We start from the raw sequence: 21,187 nt of genomic DNA on the forward strand, positions 1-21,187 counted from the left end.
GCGGACCTAGAGCAATATACCAGAATGAACGACGTGATCATCACAGGGCTGTACATAAAACCCCGGTCATATGCTCGGGCTGTGACTGCTGGCAGTAAAGAGGAGCAAGGAGATCTGGATGGGAGCTCTGCGGAGCAACAAGTAGCTGGTTTCTTGCAGTCGAAAGGGATCGACCTGGACTGTAATAACATCAGGGCATGCCACCCCTTGCCCAGGAGAAATGCTAGTGATAAACCAGCTATCATCATAAGATTTGTAAACAGGAAACACAAGAATGCACTGCTGAAGCAGGGGAGGAAACTAAAAGGATCGAACGTCTACATGAATGACCATCTAACCAAATCCAATGCTGACATAGCGAAGAAAGCACGATACCTAAAGAAACTGGGTAAAATTCAGAACACCTGGACTGCAAACTGTAAAATATTTATAAAGCTCAACGGTACACCGGAGGAAGCCAAGGTGCTGGTCATCAAATGCATCCAGGATCTGGAAAAATATTAACAGGTCACTTGACTACAAAGGCAAGGAGCGGGACAAACAATCTACAGTCATCAAAGCAGGTAATAGAAGACAACAACGGAAGCTAAAGCGTAACGTATTCAAGGATGAAACAATCAATTAATTCATTATCTGGGAATTATACATTGCTACCACAAAGGATTGCTAATCAGGAGATAAATTCACCAGTAAACACGGAATACAAAACACACTTCACAGAGCAGGACATTGATCCAGAACTGAACTTTTTTAACATCAAAAATACCTGCTACTATCATACTGAAGAACAATTCAACAAAACTGTCAAGGTCGAGGGCAAAATATCTATAATCCACTTTAATAGTAGAAGTTTATATGCAAATTTTCACAAAATAAGGGAATATTTAAGCAAATTTACACATCCATTCAGTGTGATTGCAGTATCTGAAACATGGATTAATAAACAGAAAGGAGAGGACTTTGTGATATGAATTAAATCTTACAAATAGAAAGAATAAGAATGGCGGTGGTGTGGCCTTGTTTGTGGATAAAAATTTAAAATACAAGATGGTAGAAAAAATGACGATGGCGGTAGATAATATATTAGAGTGTGTAACAATAGAAATTAGTATGGGAAAAGAGAAAAATGTCATTGTAAGCTGTATATATAGAACACCAGGTTCTAATATTGAAATTTTTAAGGAGTGGGTAGATAAAACATTCATTAGGACAAATCAAAAAGTCATGTTCATTTGTGGGGATTTTAACATAGATCTACTAAATCCAAACAAGCAGAGAGCGACAGAGGAATTTATTAATACAATGTATAGCTTGGGACTTTTTCCAGTGATCACTAAGCCCAGCAGGATTACAGCACAGTCGGCAACCCTAATAGACAATATATTTACTAATGAAATAGAAAATAGAACCATAAGTGGTCTCCTAATTAATGACATCAGTGATCATCTACCTGTTTTTATAGTGTATAACAGCAATTACAGGAAGGTTAAACAGCAAAACACAATAAAATACAAACGAGTGAGAACAGAAGAGTCAATAAACGCATTCAAAAGTGATTTACTCAAGCAAGAATGGGAGATGCTGTATAAGGAAAAAAATATTGATAAAGCTTATGAGATTTTTTTAGGAAAATTTAAACTGTTATATAATAGTCATTGCCCAGTAAAGAAATATAGTAAAAAACAAAAATATGCAGAGTGCCCATGGATTACAAAAGGATTGCAAAATGCATGTAAGAAGAAAAATACCTTATACAGAGAATTTATAATGAACAGAAGTACAGAAGCTGAAAATAAATACAAGAAATATAAAAATAAATTAACGAGTATTTTAAGGTCATGTAAAAAGGAACACTATGAAAAATTACTGATTATGAATAAAAATAATATTAAAGGGATCTGGAAAACATTAAATACCATCATCAAAAAGGGCTCGGGGCAGGCAGACTATCCTTCGTATTTCGCAAATAATGATAGAAATATTACTAATATGAGAGATGTGGTAAATGATTTCAACAAATTCTTTGTAAGTGTTGGGCCAGACTTGGCTGAAACAATTCCTGATATGACAGATTCGGTAGAGAAAGAAACTAGACTCATTGACCGCAATCCTCATTCAATGTTCTTAACGGTGGTGGAAGAAATGGAAATCATTGATATTGTTGGGAAATCACAAACAAAAAACTCTACAGACTCTGACGACATTGATATGGAAATCGTTAAGAGAGTGATAGAGGGCATTTCCAAACCCTTAACACACATTTGCAATTTGTCCTTACAAACTGGTACATTCCCAAAACAAATGAAAACAGCTAAAGTAACACCACTGTTTAAAAATGGTGACAGACACCAATTCACAAATTATAGGCCTGTCTCTCTACTTTCTCAATTTTCAAAAATACTGGAAAAAGTCTTTAGTAATAGACTTGACAAATTTATAGATAAACACAAAATAATAATGGATAGTCAGTATGGTTTCAGATCAAATAGATCAACATCATTGGCATTAATGGAACTGATCGAAAATATCACCAACAATATAGATAAAAGACAATGTATAGTTAGTGTATTCATTGACCTAAAAAAAGCTTTTGACACAATTAATCATGACATATTACTTGATAAACTGGAGTACTACGGCATTAGAGGAGTGGTGTTAGAATGGGTAAAGAGTTATTTGAGAGACAGGCAGCAATTTGTGAAAATTGGGGAATATCAATCAGAGTGTATGGACATTGTTTGTGGAGTTCCGCAGGGGTCAGTATTGGGACCAAAGCTGTTTATCCTCTATATCAATGATATATGCAGAACATCAGATATACTACAGTTTATTCTATTTGCAGATGATACAAATATTTTTTGTGCTGGAGAGAATTTACAGCAGCTTTTGGAAATTGTCACACAAGAAATGATTAAACTGAAAACATGGTTTGATAGAAATAAGCTATCATTAAATTTGGAAAAAACTACATTTATGTTATTCGGAAATTGTAAAAAAGATGCAGGAGCAAAATTATTAGTAAACAATGTTGAAATAGAGCAAGTTTCGGATACAAAATTTCTGGGTGTGATAATAGATAACAAAATCTGCTGGAAACCTCACATAAAGCATATACAAGCCAAACTGTCAAGAAGCATCTCCATACTAAGTAAAGTTAAATATTTTTTGCCTTCCAAATCACTCCGGGTACTTTATTGTTCACTTATATTGCCATATTTGGAATACTGTGTGGAAATTTGGGGAAACACATATAAAACTGCACTTCAACCAATATGTAAAATTCAAAAAAAAGCAATCAGGATAATTAGTAAAGCTGGATATAGAGACCATACTAACACCATGTTTTTGAAATTAAAAATACTGAAGTTTATGGATCTTATAAAATATAAAACTGCAAAAATTATGTACAAGGCCAGATACAATATGTTACCAGGAAATATACAGAGGATGTTCTATGACAGAGAAGGAGACTATGAATTGAGGGGGAAATTGAATCTAAGGATTCTTAAAGCACGGTCAAAGGTTAAAACCTTTTGTGTCACTATTTATGGGGTAAAACTGTGGAATAGTTTTACTATAGATCTACAGCAATGCTCAGGAATTAGTAAGTTCATGAAAATACTTCGAAAACTGATTCTGGAAGAATATGATACCGATAAAGATGATCACCCATTGTATGTATAAAAATATCAAATTATATCCAAATTATATCAATCACGGTAGCCAAGTTTATATAGGTTCTCCTCATGTATCGTGTGGAGTATGTGATGATGGGAATTAGGTGAATTATGTGGGATCAATAAGATGTTGAGCAGGGGTAGGAATTAATAAGTATGTTCATACTTCTTCCTACTCCTTTTCAGACCAAACATTGTTACATTATGTCAGACGATTTTGTTTTATTTCATTATATATTTTTTGTTTATCTGAACACATACGTGTGTGTGTGTATATCTACATATATATTCGTATCTGTAAATGAAAATATATGTAGTGTGTATATATTGTTTTTTGTTTTATATGTCTGAAACAAATAAAGATACAATACAATACAATACAACAATAAACAAAGGAAGAATTCCCTCTTTATAAACAGGTTAATAAAGTATGCCATATTTTAATAACTAGATAGGCACCTGTTGGGTTGCCACTAATGCACACCAAGCGGTAGCTCTAATCCTCTTTCACTGACTCAGTCTAATAAATCTGTAACTTTCAAGGTCTAAGAGAACAGACAAATTTTTGTCGATAGTAACTCAATTAGTAAGACAACATTAGTGATCTCTCAAGAAACAAAGTACTGTAATTCATTATTATCAGGATGTCCAACATATTCCCTGAAAAGCCTTCAGTTAATTCAAAATACTGAAGCAAGAGTGCTGACAGGGACTAGAAAGAGAGACCATATTTCTCCTATATTGGCTTCCCCTCCAGAATTCAAAATCCTGCTCCACATATACAGGGTCTTGAATAATCAGGCCCCATCTTATCTTAATGACCTTATAGTACCATATCACCCCATTAGAGCACTTCTCTCTCACACTGCAGGCTTACTTGTTGCTACCACTTGTTTCTTGTGATTTAGCACTGTGTAAATAAAATGTAATTTTTTTTTTTTTAACTAACTAAGGCCTAAACCATACAAACTAGAACATAATAATGCTGACGATACAAACATTTTTTGCTCTGGTGATGATCTGCAGAATTTATTGGAGGATATGACTAATGAAATAAGTAAAGTGAAGTTCTGGATAAAAATAAATTACATTAAATTTGACTAAATCTAAATTTATGTTATTTGGAAATAGTAGTTTAAATACAAATGCAAAGATTCAAATAAATGGTGTTGATATTGAAAGAATCAGTGAAAATACATTTATGGGGGTAATAATAGATGAAAAACTTAACTGGTGAGCTCACGTAAGATATATTCATTCCAAAGTATCACGCAGTATTGCAATACTAAACACGGCAAAACAGGTATTCGACAGAACATCACTTCATATTCTATACTGTTCACTGGTTTCACCATACTTAAGCTATTGTGCAGAGGTCTGGGGCAATAACTATAAAACCACATTACATTCACTTTTTACTCTTCAAAAAAAAAGCAATTCGAATCATCCATAATGCAGGTTATAGGGAACATACAAACTCACTATTTTTGCAGTCTGAAATATTGAAAATTGACGACCTAGTGAAATTCCAAACAGCACAAATTCTATTCAAAGCAAAAAATACAGAACTGCCAGGTAATATTCAGAGTATGTTTTTTTTTAAAGAAGGAAGTTATAATTTAAGGGGTTTTTGTAACTTCAAAACAATGAAGGTACGTACTACAAGAAAAGGCTTTTGTGTTTCTATTCATGGAGTGAAACTATGGAACAGTCTGAATATGGAATTAAAGCAACGTCCAAACATAAAACTGTTCAAAAAGAGTTATAAAAATATGATCTTCTCGAACTATAAAGAAAAGGAAAATATTTAAATTAAGTGAATGTCTCTATTTAAAAAAAAAAAAAAAAAAAAAAAACTCATGATGTGATATTATAGTATATAGTATATCAGAAATCTGTTCACTATTTTTATTACAAATTATATCAGTAAGGAAGCTGACTAAATATTAACTGATAATTTATGGCAAAGGGGTGGGATTAAATAAGTGTTTACTTCTTCCCACTCCCTTTCAACATGTAAATTAATCAGAACAGGTTTTTTTGTATGTAATTTGTATAGTATTTTTTCTCTCTCTTATTTTCTTTTCTAAATGTACTTGTATATTCTTCACATGTTGAAATAAATTACCAATCAATCAATCAATCAATCAAAAAGGCATGAAACACAAAACACTGGGTCTAAAGACCCAGGACCATGGCAATTGCTGGTTTTGCCGACCGATGTTGTCTAAAAATATGTTAAAAGATGACCGTCTTAAAGCTATTCTATATATGTTTATTTTAAACAGGGAAAGCATGCAATGCCCACACAGGCCCTTTTGCCTGTCCTGTCCAGCACTGTAGCAATCGGAGTTATTGACTGAAGGCCAAGAAAAATGCCCAACAGATTTATTTTCTCAAGTGCATCATTACAGCTTTTGCCATACTGGTCTACTTGATTGTCATAGTTTATTCAAGCTTTATTTTTTATTTTATTTTTTTTTACTTTTAAGTCATTACAATCAGAATGGACAGCACCAGGGGACATGAAAGAGAAAGATGAAGAAATGAAAAGTTGGACTCAACAGAAGGAGATGGGGAAAAAAGTGTTTGATCACCTGCTGAAAAAAACAAAACAAAACGAGAACAACACAGTAGGGAAACGACAGCAACAACAAACATAAAAATAAGTAATGGTAAATAATTAATATTGAATGTTACCAAGCAGCACACAAGACCAACAACCCATGATATGTTTAGAGACAGCAGCCAACCAAGATAGTGTGTGTCTGTTAGTACCTGTTTGTACAAACCTGTGTCAGGTATGCACACCTGTGTGTATAAGCGAGCTTGTATTCGCAAGGTTTCTCCATGTAACTGTCTAATACTAGGTGTGTGGAGCCATAGCCTGGCCCCGCAGAACATGAAGCAGCCATGGAGGAGATCCAGGCCCCAGATTTAGAGGCCCCCCAGAGCACGAGAACCCAAGAAGGACCAGGGAAGGAGGAGGGGACGTTTGCATGTGATTAATGAAGACTCAAAGATTTCAGACCTACGATTAGCCCAAAATTCAAACGATATGTATGCTTCGAAAGCATCACAATCAGCTCCTCTCTTACAGCATGGTGGGATTTTCTAGAAATGAGTTTATTATTGCATAGTGCCTGTTCCACTATGCAATAATCTCTTAGCCAGTGCTCATCTAAGAGATTATGTTTTAACCATCCTGAGATGAATTGGATCCTCTTTTTCCTGTATTTTCCCACCATGTATCTTCCAATATCCCTTAATAATGTTGACCTAAAAATAATCTGCAAAGCTCTCTCAAAAAGATTAGAGAAGATAACCCCATTCATAATTGTGACCAAACTGGTTTCATAAGAGGTAGGCACTCATCAACAAATACAGTTAGATATCTTAATTTGATAGTAAAATTATTGAAACCACAATATTGTCTCTAGATGCAGAAAAATGGTTTGACAGAGTTAACTGGAAATTTTTATTTGGAACTTTACACAAATTTGGTTTTGGAATTTTTTTCATAAACTGGTTAAAAATTAATTTCCCAAAAGCATGTTTCAGGACAAATGATCAAACTCCCAAACTGTCGAACGATTTGCCTCTAGACATTAGACAGACCTCTTCTCTCCCTGTCTTTAAATCACTTCTGAAAACCCATCTCTTCACCCTGGCCTTTTGACCTAAGATGTTGTTTTTTTAAGTTTTATTTTTAGTTTAGTTGTTGTTTACTTGATTGTATGTTGTTTTATATTGGTTTATTATAGGAAAGTTTAATTACATATTATTTGTTATTTAGTATTTATTTTTTGCTGTTTCATTTTATCTATCATTCTAAACGTATTTACTGTACAGCACTTTGGTCTTGTGCTGGCTGTTTTAAAGTGCTTTATAAATAAAATTGGATTGGAGACCTTCTGTCTCCAGAGGGTGAACAGGCAGGGATACCCACTCTCCCCTCACTGTTTGCAATTTTTAACAACTAGCAGCAGCAATTAGACAGGCTAAAGTGATTAAGGGTATAAGTTGAATATAGAACAAAATATCAGTCTTTATGCGGATGATGTGTTACTTTTTCTCCAGCACTCACAAACCACTCTCCCTGAGGTAATTATATAAAACAATTACATTAAAAGCTACAGTTCTTCTAATTAATTGCTCCTTACATAATTCTTCTTCTACCCCACTGCAATCTGGAAATGTTAAATATTTAGGTATCTCTCTATATAGGTATCTCTTGCAGATTTAAATAAATTAAACCACATTCCACGTTTAAAGGAAGTAGAAGTATGCTTGAGAACACAATTTGCTTTAAGACTAATCAATTTGTATTTATGAGTGCAAAATTTCTTTTCTATTAAATAACCTTATAAATAACTCATGTTACCCAAATAAATCTCACCACCCAAAAAACAGAAGTCTCAAGGCACTCCAAAAAAACATTTTTAAAAGGCTTTTTTCTTTTTTTTCTTTTTTTTACATACAAGGCATATTTCCATACACTTTTCTATACACTATACACTTTTTGTCTAAACACGTGTTCTACGGTTGTAGCAAGCAGAATCATGGTCCGAATGCTTTGTTATGTCAAACAATATATACTTCTCTTACTTTCCCAAGAGAAGCACTATGGACACTCTGCTGGGTACCTCATGTTAAAATCTTTATCTTATTTATTTTATTTTGTTATTTATATTATTATCTGTGTGGATATTATGGTGAAGCAGACAGGGGGTGAAGGTCAGGTTAGCAAAAGACAGAAGAAACCAAAGGAATAGAAAAATAAAAGTGGCAGAAAGCACGAGAATGAAGAATAGCAATGAAACAGACAGAACTCCTGCATCTGCAACCAAATACCCTCAAACAATACACAGCACATGAAAGAGGTACACAAACAAAATACAATTGTACTCTGTGTGTGTAATAAAATAAGAAAAAAAATAAGAGCGAGAATGTAAGTGTGTGCGTATGAGCGTTTCATGACGTTTCATGAAATGAGAGTGACAGACTGCAACAATACCCCACTGAGATCTAGAGGTGGAAAGGGAAAGACCCACATGACCAGATGCTCAGTGATCCCCAGGCTCAGGCCAACCCTGGTCCCACATAGAGTGTTTTCCAAATTTCAGCACACACACTGGTCCACTAACACCACAAAGAACACAAAAGATAGTTTAACCTGCCTATCAGAGGTTATTGTTGAGATTCAGCAGAATGTACAAAATATTAGAATACTTGAACACATTGTTTTGCTTGTTGGTTATAGAGGGATCCAACCAATTACACATAGTAGCTGTCATACATAGATTATCATGAGCTGAGCCCTGAAAAAAATTGCCACACGTGAACCACGTACCTGCTCATGTAAATGGTACCCACTGCATCTGCCCTTTCCAAGCACGCTGAATTCAGTATGCTGAGGAAGGCTCTGTATTGGAAGTCATATTTTTTATTTTGACATGTTAAGTTACTCCTATTCTGCATCCCACTAAGAATAATATGTTAAATATTAAGGATTCAAACACACTCTTCAATCTGAATAAAACTACAGTGAATAATGTCCAATTATAGCAATGACTTTCTTATGACATTGTTTAGAAAAATGCAACTGATCATTTTGTTAAATCCAACTGCCAGATATTAGGGTTAAATGGAATTGAATTCCATTTAACCCTAACAATTTTGTACATATGAAAAAAATCCTAAGGCATATCATAATGATGGTATCATAGCAATTATATAAAAGTATAACTAGAAAAACAGACAGTAAGATATAATTTGAACTTGTTCTCCCTACTATTTTGTACAGTAGAAAATATTTAGGTTATCAATTAAGTTCCTTTAGTTTTATTAGCATTACTTAATCAAGTCGAATTTTTGAGTCACTTTACATGTTTTCTTTCTTTCTTTTTTTTTTTTTTAATAGCAAAGCATTTATCCAATTGTAATGGATCATCATCATCTTTATGGTGTCTGCACACACACTGACAGGATTATCCTACTATGGACTTTTCATCCTTGGGGCTCTCGACACACCCACCTTTCGGGTCTCTGGCAGTCTTCAGATTTTTCAAGTGTTTCATCTGAGTGGTTAGCTCAGTGTCTCTAATCTGCACAGCAGGTGGGAGAAGCTAACAGAGATAACTCTGCAAGCCAAGATTATTGTAGGCTATAGGCACCATAGCTTCCCTCTAAGCCCTCCTCTCAGTACAGAGCCTGGCTCTGTCACTCTAAAGCTCCTGCTGCTGGTCAACCTGCACAGGTAATCACCCGTGGACAGCAAAGTGATATTCCTAAGATCCCTGACCCCACAGCTAGACTAAAGCATACAGAGAGGATTCACAATCTAGCAGAAGTGACAACCATGTCATTTACACAGATGCTGTTTTAACTCATTCAGGTTTGCAGGTGCAAACCTTAGTGTTAAGCTGTCAACTTGAGGCAACTGTTACTGTTGAAGCGAACTTAACTCAATTTAGTTGAACCTGCTGTTGTCAAATTACCTTTTTATTCAGGTAGTAGCCATAATAGCCAAATAAGTTCCTTAAATCAGACCCTGTGCATTTTGACATATTACTACAATCCCTCCATCACTATGGAGAGAAATTTGCCTCAAAAGTGTTATGAATGCATTTTCTAGTAGAGGGATGATGAGCTGTTCTGTTTATTTCGAAAAAGACCACATGTCCCAGTTTTACACTTCTTACATCTGTGGAAGGTGGCAGTGTGAAATTTGTCTCAAAACCCCATGTGGCCATGTGATGTGATCTGTCACGGCGGGGTGCGCCGATGTGTGCGGAAGCAGGACCCAAAAGCAGATGATGACGAGGAATAGTAATGATTAACAGAAAAGTGAACCTTTATTGCGATGACGGCAGGAGATGAACCAAGAGACCAAAGCAAACAGGCAAAACACTAAGAAACAAAACACTGAACTGACAAAACACTAAGAAACAAAACACTAAAGGTACTAAGACCAAAAACTATAACTATGACCGAGGTGGAAAAATAAACAGGCTATGACTATGACTCTGGTGAGAATAAACAGACGAACTGACAATGGCATGAAGAAAACAAAAGGCTTAAATACAGACATGAGGTGATCAGGGGAAGTGGCGACACATGAGGAAACAGCTGACTGACATGAATCTAATGACAGGACCAGGAGGAGTGAAACTAAATACAAAGACCAAAGAACACATGACACTGTCAGAATAAAACAGGAAACACTAAAACTAGACATGACAATACAAACTTAACATACCAAATACGTGATGAATAATGCAAGAACTCAAACAGAAAACCCAGGAACAATAACTGCCTAAACTAAAGGCAAATAGGAAATACCACAAAACTAACAACATCTCAAAAAATGAGAACAATACAAAGAAAGCTCAAAGTGCTGGGTCGGAGACCCAGCCTGTGACAGAGCCCCCCCCTCAAGGGCGGATTCCAGACGCCCTAAAACCTCGAAAAACAAAACCAAAAACAACCCACCAAGGGCGGGCGGTGGGGGTCCAGGACGGAGGGCCAGAAACAAGGCCAAAAAAAACCAAAAACAAAACGTCCATCAAAATCACAGGAGCGCAGGGAACAGTTCATGACTCCTCAGGGGGCCGACCCGGAGGGTGACGGTCCAGAAAATCATAGTTCATGTGATCAGGGGGCCGGCCCGGAGGCCGACGGCACAGAAGTCCATGGTCGAACAGTTCCGGGGGCCGTCCGTGTGGACGGCAATGGTGGCGACATGGAAACCGTTCAGGGGGCCGACCGTGCGGACGGCAACGGCGTAGAAACAGTTCAGGCGGCCGACCGTGCGGACGGCAACGGCGTAGAAACAGTTCAGGCGGCCGACCGTGCGGACGGCAACGGCATAGAAACAGTTCAGGTGGCCGGCCATGCGGAAGGCGGCGGCGGCGCCCAAGTGTCAGGCGTACCGGCCGAGGCTTGGAGGGCACAGGACCAGGTGACGCTAAAGCAGAGGCTGAGGCCGGACCAGGTGACGCTGAAGCACAGGCAGAGGCCGGACCAGGTGACGCTGAAGCACAGGCAGAGGCCGGACCAGGCGTAGCAGAAGCACAGGCAGAGGCCGGACCAGGCGTAGCAGAAGCACAGGCAGAGGCCGGACCAGGCGAGGCTGAAGACTCTGACGAGGACGGACCAGGCGAGGCTGAAGACTCTGACGAGGACGGACCAGGCGAGGACGAAGACTCTGAGGCTGAAGACGAGTACGGACCAGGCGAGGACGAAGACTCTGAGGCTGAAGCCGAGGACGGACCAGGCGAGGACGAAGACTCTGAGGCTGAAGCCGAGGCCGGACCAGGCGAGGACGAAGACTCTGAGGCTGAAGCCGAGGACGGACCAGGCGAGGACGAAGACTCTGAGGCTGAAGACGAGGACGGACCAGGCGAGGACGAAGACTCTGAGGCTGAAGCCGAGGCCGGACCAGGTGGAGCAGGAGCAGCTGATGCCGGAGCCGGACCAGGTGGAGCAGGAGCAGCTGATGCAGAAGCCGGACCAGGCGAGGACGAAGACTCTGAGGCTGAAGCCGGACCAGGCGAGGACGAAGGCTCTGAGGCTGCGGCTGACGAAGCACAGGCTGGAGCTGCGGCTGACGAAGCACAGACTGGAGCTGGTCCTGGCGTAGCAGAGGCAGAACCAGGTGACAGTGAGGCAGCCACAGGTGGTGAAGCAGAAGGTGGCCAGACGGGCTCCTCAGGCCCTCCAGCTGACGAAGCATGAGGCTGAACGGGCTCCTCGGGCCCGCCAGCAGACGTGGCGTGAGGCTGGACGGGCTCCTCGGGCCCGCCAGCAGACGTGGCGTGAGGCTGGACATGGCGAGGCTGATGTGGTTCTCCTGAACCTTCAGCAGACGAAACATGAAGCTGGCTGGGTTCTCCCGAACCTCCAGCAGACGAGACATGAAGCTGGCTGGGTTCTCCCGAACCTCCAGCAGACGAGGCATTAAGCTGGCTGGGTTCTCCCGAACCTCCAGCAGACGAGGCATTAAGCTGGCTGGGTTCTCCTGAACCTCCAGCAGACGAGACATGAAGCTGGCTGGGTTCTCCCGAACCTCCAGCAGACGAGACATGAAGCTGGCTGGGTTCTCCCGAACCTCCAGCAGACGAGACATGAAGCTGGCTGGGTTCTCCTGAACCTCCAGCAAATGAAGCATGAAGCTGGCTGGATTCTTCTGAACCTCCAGCAGACGAAGCATGAAGCTGGCTGGGTTCTCCTGAACCTCCAGCAAACGAAACATGAGGCTGGCTGGGTTCTCCTGAACCTTCAGCAGATGAAGCATGAAGCTGGCTGGGTTCTCCTGAACCTCCAGCAGACGAAACATGAGGCTGGCTGGGTTCTCCTGAACCTCCAGCAGACAGAACATGAAGCTGGCTGGGTTCTCCTGAACCTCCAGCAAATGAAGCATGAAGCTGGCTGGGTTCTCCTGAACCTCCAGCAGACGAAACATGAGGCCGGACGGGCTCCCCGGGCCCTCCGGCTGACACTGAAATTGGCCGCACCAGCTGTACCTCCGTCTCTGGCTCCAGACCGGCCTGGATAGCAGTACCACAGCAGCTTAGCTGAGCCTGATGGCTAGCTTTTCCAGGGCAAACAGTCTCTGTATAGCCGGGCTCATTAACCGGAAAAGTAGTGTCAATTTCAACAACTTCCTGAGAGAAAACATGAGGAGCCAAAATGTAATCACTCACTTGCGTTTGTGATACGGAGCGTCGGTGGCGCGCACGTCGCTTTTTCTTAGGAGTGGAAGACGGCGGAGCGATGGGTGGAAGTCCCTGGTAACTCCGAGGTCCCCCGAGAGCCAGTCGAGTTCCCCGGAAAGAGTGCTCGTGCTCCGGAATGAGCCACGGCTTCCACCGGAGCTCCTCCTCCAAGAGAGCGCAGAATATAGACTGGCGCTCGTCGTCGTCCAAGTCTATGGTGTGCGGCGCTTCCTCGCGCTGAACTGTGACAGGAGTATGGCGAGACTGTGATGAGGGCGTGGAAACTGGTGAGCTGAGAGGTGGTGACGCTGCGGCGAATCTCAGCGAACCGACACGAACACACTCAGGTTCCGGAGGCAGCAATGGAGATGACTGATTGTGGGGTTGTTGTGACTGGTGGGTGCTGGAAGCCATTTCCTGACTCGACAGTCCCTGGGCCTGCAGCATCTCCTTTATCCTCGTAAAGGCATCAACGATGGCAGGTGAGTCCGGGAGCTGGAGAAGGCGGGGATCCCTCTCCATAATAGCTTCAGCAGCGTTGATCATTACTAGCTTGCTCTTCAAATCGGGCGCTGTAAAGAAGCGGTCGAGGATCGCTTGGATCCGAGCAGTCTCCTCCAGACACTCGGTGAGAGCAGAATCCGCTGGGTCCATGACTGGTCAGTTCGTTCTGTCACGGCGGGGTGCGCCGATGTGTGCGGAAGCAGGACCCAAAAGCAGATGATGACGAGGAATAGTAATGATTAACAGAAAAGTGAACCTTTATTGCGATGACGGCAGGAGATGAACCAAGAGACCAAAGCAAACAGGCAAAACACTAAGAAACAAAACACTAAAGGTACTAAGACCAAAAACTATAACTATGACCGAGGTGGAAAAATAAACAGGCTATGACTATGACTCTGGTGAGAATAAACAGACGAACTGACAATGGCATGAAGAAAACAAAAGGCTTAAATACAGACATGAGGTGATCAGGGGAAGTGGCGACACATGAGGAAACAGCTGACTGACATGAATCTAATGACAGGACCAGGAGGAGTGAAACTAAATACAAAGACCAAAGAACACATGACACTGTCAGAATAAAACAGGAAACACTAAAACTAGACATGACAATACAAACTTAACATACCAAATACGTGATGAATAATGCAAGAACTCAAACAGAAAACCCAGGAACAATAACTGCCTAAACTAAAGGCAAATAGGAAATACCACAAAACTAACAACATCTCAAAAAATGAGAACAATACAAAGAAAGCTCAAAGTGCTGGGTCGGAGACCCAGCCTGTGACAGTGATCTGTGTGTATCTTGCGCTTAGTGCACACAAATTTAAGGATTCATAAGTCAGTGAGAGGGATTTTACGTGTGATTTTAGATTCATGAAGCTTACCTTAATTAAACTGTATGTGGATGTATGGATGTGCAGAGTTATAAAATAGATTTGCCTGTGTTCAAATTACCTCTATGGATTTGACCATACATTTGTGAGTCTCCAAAAGTTACACAAATCACTGTACACATTTGTAAATTTTATTTTATGTTTGTGGATCATATTGTGTGCACACTTTTGAGGCAAATTTCTCTCCATACATCACTGACAGCAGAGTTTCTAGTGTGCAACAGGCCCAAGGATTAACATTCATAGTATGCTTATCAAATAGTGAATCTCATTTTAGATCTTAGTTCCTAAGCAACACTTTCCCATTTTCTTAGCTTTAGTTCAGTATTAGCTGTAGGGTGAATACAGAGCAAACAGGAGTTGCTTTTCAAACCATTAGTACTTAGAAACAATGGTAATTCTCTATGTTTGAATTTTATGTTCATATAGCTATTTGTTTTTCATTTGGTATGATAAAGAAAATTTGTCATTCCAAGAAATCTGGAGAGAAAAGTAGCCTATATTTCCCATTGAAATGCTCCTTCCATTTACTGAATTAAGAAATTGCTTTACTGTCTGCATTTGGCGTAGTTGTGCACTTTTAAGAAAATTATGGGCAGAAAATCGATGCTACAAGAAGATGTGTCTTATTTTGTTGATCATCTTATAAGGGTTACTGCTAATAAAAATAAGAAGAAACTTTTCTATTTGGTTCACTTTCTAAGGTTAAAATCTTACCATTTATCACGTTTCCTACCATACACCAAATCCTTATTTTTGTCCATCATCTTTGCGTGTGTTAAAAAGTGTGCTGTTCTCCCAGCTTAAGGCTGCAGTGAGAGAAAAAAAAGTTTTTGATTGTTCAGATTTCACACAAAGACACTAAAAAACTGAACCAAAGAATAAGTCTTGACAAACTCTGCAAGCAGCTAGCAGTAGTACCCACAGGCTATTGGACAAGTAGTGTGTCTGTTCTTGGATACATGGAATTAGATTTTTAGATTTTTTCAATGGATACTGGTGCCCCTCTAAATTAAATAAAAGTTTTCAGAATTGCTCCCACACTATGTTAACTGGACAAATGTATTAGTATTGTCCTCCACTACTTTTGCAGGCTTTAGATGTTAAAGAATGATCTCTGTTTGTGTCACAGTTCAAGGAGTTACAGTACAGTTAAATATACAATGCCTGCAAGCCCAACTCCGAAACATAATAAACGTGCAGTCTATACTAACTCTGAGCATGGAAATTTTGGGGGTTAAATCAATGAAATTAATATTCAATTAAATACATTTCTAATTAGATTACAGGATGATTTTTTTATTATCTTCCTGTAATACTGTTTATTTTCATTTAACCACAACCTTATTAGATCGTGTTTTCCAAAGTGATTCATGATGAGAAAGTAAAATAAATGTACAGATTCACTTCAAATGGTTCTCATGTTTCCGAACTTGTAACATACAGACAGGTTGGGTGGCCAAAAGTGTAACATACAGACGATTTGTCACATAGCGTCTTTATGTTACGTTTTGGGATGAGAACGTGTTGGTCCAAAGACATGTTGCTGCTGTTTATGAGTGCAAATGTGACTTTGAATGTTTGTCTGTCTGCATTAGCTCTCCAATAGACTCATAATAATATGAGACACAGCCTGTTTTCATTTCTTTTTAAAAATGTTTTTCTTTATTTCTTTGTTTTTTGTTCAGGTATGGAGAATATACAGAATCAGAAAGGGTTTTATTGCCAAATGTTGAGCAGGTTTACAACATTAGGAAATTGCTGCGGTGCTTCAGTGCAAACATACTGTCATAAATTACGCATAAATAGACATGAAAAAATAAATAAATAAATAAATAAATAAATAAAAATAAGAATAAGAATTAAAAGTGCTAAGTAGATAGATATATACATGAGTGCAGGTGGTTATGATGGTTCCAGAAAACTAAATATTCACAATGGAACAGTTTTACAGTTTTTGGTTATAGTATCAAAACTGATCAGCTCTCTGTTTAAAACAACAATGCATTGCTGCAATGGCATTGTTATGAAATCCAATAAGCATGTCCACAGACACATTGATTTTAGGAATTACTGAAACAGAAACCTGTAGGATGAAGCAAACAGTAGCTGGAAGTGACATTACAGAATTAAAGACAAAGCTGCTCAGATCCACTTTTTGTCAGGTTTCGTAGATCGGACTCACGCGCAGACCACTAGTGTCTTCAAAAGGTGCATTTATTTACAGTGTTTCCTACAGTGGAATTCATATATACACATAATAGTGTCAAAGGAAAAAGGGGCCGGGGTTCCAGGGTCCAGGAGTGAAAGAGGCAGGAGTCCAGGAAGGGAAAGTTTCCATTCAGTCCTAGCACATCTCCTCTCCTTTATCTCTCTTGCTCCCGTTCAGTCGCCAGGCACAGGGGAAGAACAAGTCCAGAGGCAATCTATGCACAGGCAGAAAAAAAACCATTAGTCTCCTGGTTCAGACATGCTCATAAACTGACTTTACAAAATACAGGACGACTGACGCTGATGACTCAACGATCCAGCGACGAGTAGAGCAGACTCGCCCTCTTAAGAAGGGTTCCAATTTTTCATGCCCAGCGACAGATGTGCTGATCACCTCCAGGTGCGTAGGCCAGGGGCAGGAGCCCATACTGAGCTCCGCCCCGGCAGGAGAAAGAGAGAATGGAAGAGGGCGAGAGAGAAAGGGAGAGCAGAGGTGAGAGAGAAAGGTAAACAAAAACAAAACACCTGACGGCTGTCAGCTGACGAGGAGCGGAGACCATGACAGTACCCCCCCTCAACGGGAGCCCCCCGGCGACCCACCAGGATTGTCCGGATGCAGGCGGTGAAACTCCCGGAGCATGGGCACATCCAGAACGGCCGCCCGAGGGACCCAGGAGCGCTCCTCCACGCCATAACCCTCCCAGTCAACCAGATACTGACAGCCACGCCCACGGCGCCGAGAGTCCATGATGCGAGTGATGGAGTAGGCCGGCAAGCCATCCACGAGCCGGGCGGGAGGAGGGGGCCTGGAAGGAGGGCACAGAGGACTAGACCGGACAGGTTTGAGTTGTGAAACATGGAAAACATCATGGATTCTCATATTGCGAGGGAGTTTTAACTTCACAGAGACAGGATTGACCAAGGTGGAGATTTCAAAAGGGCCAATGAAGGTGGGTGTAAGTTTCTTAGATTCAGTCCTGACCGGAACAAAGCGGGTAGAAAGCCATACCTTCTGGCCGACAGAGTATTCGGGTGCTGGAGTCCGGTGCCGGTCTGCGATGCGTTTATTGTTCTCCTTCGTGCGCAGTAGGGCCGCTTGAGTTGCCCGCCAAACTCTGCGACACCTGCGCAGATGAGCCTGGACGGAGGGTACAGAGTGCTCACCTTCCACAGCAGGAAAAAGAGGAGGCTGATATCCCAAGGAAGCTTCGAATGGAGACCGGCCGGTGGCAGAGGCAGTCAAGCTGTTATGGGCGTACTCGATCCACGGCAACTCCTCACTCCAGATGGTTTGATTGGTGGAGGCGACGCAGCGCAGGGCGGTCTCCAGTTCTTGGTTGGCCCGCTCGGATTGGCCGTTGCTCTGAGGATGATAACCCGAGGATAGACTGACCTTTGCGCCCAGGGAGTTGCAGAACTCTTTCCAGACCCGAGAAGTAAATTGAGGCCCTCTGTCGGACACTATGTCTTCCGGGATCCCATGCAGGCGGAAGACGTGAGTGGCGAGTAGGCGTGCAGTCTCTAGAGCTGTGGGAAGCTTAGGCAGAGCAATGAAATGAGCCACTTTAGAGAAACGATCGATTATGGTGAGAATGACAGTGTTACCTGCTGATGGAGGTAACCCGGTGATGAAGTCCAGTGCTATGTGAGACCATGGCCTGGAAGGAGTGGATAACGGATGGAGCTGACCCGCCGGGGGTTGGTTCGATGGTTTGTTTCGGGCACAGACCGTACAAGCAGTGACGTATTCCCGAGTATCTTGGGTGAGTGAGGGCCACCAGAAGTACCGCTGGAGAAACTTGACGGTGCGATGTATCCCTGGGTGGCATGAGAACCGGGCCGTGTGAGCCCATTGCAGAACCTGGGATCTGACAGAGCGCGGAACATAGAGTCGGTGGACGGGCCCCCCTCCCGGATCCGGTTCGGCTATCTGAGCCGCCCGGATGGCCGCCTCGATCTCCCAGGTGATGACCCCAATAGTACAGGTTGCCGGCAGAATGGAATCCGGATCCGCCTTTTCGTCAGCAGCGGAAAACTGACGGGAGAGAGCGTCCGGCTTGACATTTCGGGAATCGGGTCTGTAGGTGATTGAGAAGTGAAAACGGGTGAAAAACAGGGCCCATCTGGCCTGTCGAGCGTTGAGACGTTTCGCCGTTTGAAGGTAGGCCAGGTTTTTGTGATCGGTCCAGACCACGAAGGGTTGAGTGGTGCCCTCCAGCGAGCTTAATCGCCAAGAGCTCCCGATCGCCCACGTCGTAGTTACGTTCTGCAGGGGTGAGACGACGGGAAAAATAGGCACAAGGGTGCATCTTACCTTCCCTCTGTTGGGAAAGGACGGCCCCCACCCCTGAGTCGGATGCGTCGACCTCTACCACGAACTGAAGAGTGGTATCAGGTTGGACCAGGATGGGCGCTGAAGCAAACCGTTTCTTGAGCTCCTGAAAGGCTGATTGGACAGCGTCACTCCACTGAAAAGCAAGCTTGGGAGAGGTTAACTGAGTTAATGGTAAGGCAATCCTGCTAAAGTCCCGTATGAATCTCCTGTAGAAGTTAGCGAAGCCAAGGAAGCGTTGCAACTGGCGACGGTTGTTTGGTTCTGGCCAGTTCACAACAGCCTTGACTTTCACAGGGTCGGGTCGAAGATCTCCCCGCTCGATTATGTACCCTAGGAAGGCAACCGAGGGCACATGAAACTCACATTTCTCGCTTTTGACGAACAGCCGGTTCTCCAGAAGGCGTTGCAGCACCAGCCGGACCTGGGTCTCGTGTTCCGCCTGGGAGGAAGAGAAGATCAGAATGTCGTCTAGATAGACAAACACAAATCGGTTAATAAAGTCCCTTAGAACATCATTGACCAGAGCCTGGAATACTGCAGGTGCGTTAGTGAGGCCGAACGGCATGACCAGATACTCAAAATGTCCAAGGTGGGTATTAAACGCCGTCTTCCATTCATCGCCATCCCGAATCCGGACCAGGTGGTAAGCGTTTCTCAAGTCCAGCTTGCTGAAAATGACGGCGCCCTGGAGAAGTTCGAAAGCGGAGGTGAGCAGAGGCAGTGGATATTTATTCTTGACCGTAATGTTATTGAGTCCCCGAAAGTCAATACAGGGTCTGAGGGTCTTATCCTTCTTTTCCACAAAGAAGAAACCTGCTGCGACGGGTGAGGAAGAGGCCCGGATAATGCCGGCAGCGAGAGATTCAGTTATATATTTCTCCATAGCCTCCCGTTCCGGCAGCGAGAGGCTATAGAGGCGGCTGGTTGGTAAGGGAGCTCCCGGCAGCAGGTCTATGGCGCAGTCATAGGGCCGATGGGGTGGCAGCGACTGGGCTCGGTCCTTCCGAAACACCTCAGCGAGATCGTGGTAAACAGACGGCACATCTGCTAAGTCGGAAGACCGCGGTGGCTCTGGGCCGGTGACAGATTTGTTAGGAGGTACGGCAGCCTTAAGGCAAGTCATATGACACTCCTCTCCCCAGCCCGTAATGCCTCCTTTCTGCCAATTAATCGTGGGGTTGTGTTGCTGGAGCCAGGGATGACCGAGAACTAACGGCGTCTGAGTGGAGTGAAAAACAAAAAAACTAATCTCCTCCGAATGATTGCCAGACAGTGTGAGGGTGAGCGGTTCAGTGATGTGTGTGATGTCGGGGAGGCGCTGCCCTGATAAAGCCGTGACGCGTAAGGCGTGGGGTAGTGACTCCACAGTCACACAGAGTCGTTTAGCTAGTTCAGAGTCAATGAAATTTTGTTCTGCTCCAGAATCAATAAGCACAGAAAGTGAATGACACTCGGAATGGACCAGAAGCTTAGCCGGCAGGGCTAAACGTGGAGGAGATTTATCCTGATTCAAACCGCCCACCAGTACTCCTACCATCACTGGCGGGCGCGGCCTTTTGCTCGCGACGGACAGGAGGCAATCATGTGTCCCTTATTACCACAATACAGACACTCACCGGCCGTGATGCGTCGCTGACGTTCTGCAGCAGTTAGGTGAGAGCTGCCGATTTGCATGGGCTGTACCTCTCCGTCGGCGCCCCCTGATGTCCGGGAGGACCGGTAATCGGCCGAAGCCTCCGCCCATCGCGGCCCTGCGGCCTCCTGGGAACTGGAGTTCCGTGCTTGCCTACGAGCTCGTAGCCGCTCATCCACCTTAATACATAACGACATCAATTCGTC

This window comes from Aulonocara stuartgranti (assembly GCF_965226115.1).
Source record: "Aulonocara stuartgranti genome assembly, chromosome: 15".
Classification (NCBI taxonomy): Eukaryota; Metazoa; Chordata; class Actinopteri; order Cichliformes; family Cichlidae; genus Aulonocara; species Aulonocara stuartgranti.